Source organism: Poromitra crassiceps (assembly GCF_964638095.1).
Source record: "Poromitra crassiceps genome assembly, chromosome: 7".
In the NCBI taxonomy this organism is placed as follows: Eukaryota; Metazoa; Chordata; class Actinopteri; order Beryciformes; family Melamphaidae; genus Poromitra; species Poromitra crassiceps.
In genome coordinates this window covers 32,264,648-32,267,147 of record NC_139628.1, presented here as the reverse complement: position 1 = coordinate 32,267,147, position 2,500 = coordinate 32,264,648, and the positions used below count along the sequence as shown (strand labels likewise).

Sequence of the window (2,500 nt, the reverse complement as noted above, 5' to 3'; positions counted from 1 at the left end):
CACTCTTATTGTATTTTTCCTCTCTTAGAGTACCTGACAATCACACGATTGGATGACATTGAGGTAAGTCCCATTTCTCTTTTCCAACCCCTCCCACTTTCTGCACGGTTTACTAGGCACAGTTAGCCTGTTTGCATTTATGCACGGTTCTTTCCAGAGTATGTCCTGTTGGGCTTCTGTAGTGCCGGGTTATTTACAACTGCATTGTGGTTTCTGTCACCCTATAGTGGTCAGGAAATGTCACTTAAAGGCACTAAATACAATATTCAGTCCTACTAAATGTCATTCATTTCAATGCGGTCGGTCAATAGAGAGCCAAAGTGAAACGTCCCTTCCTGCTTTCTCCCTGTACCAGCGCTGGGAAAAATATGAATGGCGGTGGACGGAGAATAACGTTACTTTTTTTGACCCCGTTTGAATTGTGCCACAGGGTGCCAACGTTAATTTTGTAAAGAAAGTCGCCGTTTGTCGTCAACTTCTAATTCGAAACTTCTAATTTGTATCAAATGGGAGGGGAAAGTGTCAGAATCAGGCCTCTTAGTGCTTCAGTGTGAACGTAACCACTGTGTCGTCTGGTCCAGACGGTGAGCAGCCGTGTTCCGCTGCCCAACAGCATCATGATGACGGGTTTGCCGGAGGGAGGCTACGTGCAGGAGGACGTGGCCCGGCTGGTGTGGCCCTACCTGGACAGACAGGACATTTACTCCATGTACTACTATGTGACAGTGCTGCCACTGCAGAGGAGGGTAGGAGAGCTGTAACACACACACAGTACCTACTATATGTCACCGTCACCATTGCCGTTACCATTGCAGATACTCCTAAGCTACAGATTGACACCTGCATGGGCTTTATTTTTTACCTCTTCTAAATTACAACTATCCATCAGCCCCACAGAAATCATAAACCGGGTCATTGATGGGGATGGAGGGGGGGGAGGGGGGGGGGGTTGGATGGAGAAGAAGAAAGAAATCAGAAACTAAAAGTGAGGGTTTGTTTACAATAGGCTAATTAACAAATAGTTGATTACAAATTAAATAAAGGTATCAAACAATGGAGAAATGCATTCTCATACATAATAATAATAATAATAATAATAGGTCATATTAATATGAATAATAAGAATATTGTTGTAACTGAATTGTGACAAAAAAAATCATGAAGGTCGTAATGTTTCTAGACTGTTAATAACAATTATTATTATTATCCTCTCCTCCAGGCCTTTGTGTATTTCAGTGACTGGACTAAGTGCTGTGATTTCGTCCGGTCCCACATTGAAGACCCGGTTTCTGTCCAAGGCTCTGTGCTCACCCTCCACTTCGTCTCACAATACATACAACTAGTGGAGGTATGGACACACACACACACACACACACACACACCTGGATGAGTGTGTTAATAGTAATAGCCTATATACAGGCACACATAAACACACAGATAGTAATTTGTAATAGAATATATCTTTCTTTTGTTATTTTCTTTTTTTTATTTAACCTTTATTTATCCAGGGAGGACCATTGAGAGCATGCTCTCTTTTTCAAGGATGCCCTGATTACAACAAATACCACAAATTAAAACAATACAAATCAAGAATAGGAATAGACTGTGCCATATACAATACAATCACACTCAAACAATGAAAACAATACAAACATATGAAATCACAGGAGCAAACAAATGAGAGGGCTACGTAAAACAGGTGCAAGTCCTATGCAATGCATCCTCAAGTAGCGCTTTGAACGATTCTATAGAGACCAGTTGGTCCAGTTTGAGACAGTCCTGAAGCTTATTCCATCTATCAGGAGCATAAAAGATAAAAGCGGTCTTTCCTGATTCACTATTCATACGTGGAGTGACCAGTCTAATGTGTGTCTGTGAACGCGTCTGATAACTTAAAGCACTGAAACTTAAAAGCGAAGACAAATAGAGTGGAAGCTTACCGCACAAGGCCTTATAAATAAATAAAAGACAATAATAATACAATATATTGTATTGTTTCCTGTCCTGGATGTCTCTGAGATGTCTATTGAAGCTTGTATGTCCTTGGAAGATACATGAGTCTGGTTCAATCTGTTCCTCATAGAAGAAATGTACGTAGCCTCCTGCTGTGTGCAGCTCTTCCTCTCATGAGACTCCTTCGAATAAATATTATTAAACTAGATCGAACCTTTGACTTCAGAACATTTCTTCAACACTGCTTCTTCCTTACTTTTTTAAATGCCTGCTTTTCAAGCACTTTGGAACTTCTTTTTTGAAAAGTCCTGTGAACAATGTAGTGTATTGTTAGTATTAGTAGTAGTCAGTGTTGATAAGCACTGGAAATAACAGTAATTACAAATACAAAATATATTCACAAGTGGCAATTGGCGGTTTGAAATGTTATTGAGCTTTACATTACAGCTCGGTAACAACATGGTAATAAAAAAATGCCAGGAATTATCTTAAGTCAAGATGAATTGACTGAAATATAGAATTATATGTCTTATATTATTTTGAGGTA

The 2,500-nt window shown here is 39.6% G+C and overlaps 1 protein-coding gene across 1 annotated transcript in view; it reads left to right on the top strand.

Moving 5' to 3' along the window:
- Positions 1–1,228: 1,228 nt before the first annotated feature.
- The window catches only part of LOC310779544 (uncharacterized protein), a gene marked incomplete at its 3' end in the record, with an annotated part of 6,682 nt that continues 5,410 nt past the window's right edge, over positions 1,229–2,500 (top strand). The window contains exon 1 of the mRNA XM_083640068.1: positions 1,229–1,348. The remainder of the gene's footprint in view (positions 1,349–2,500) is intronic.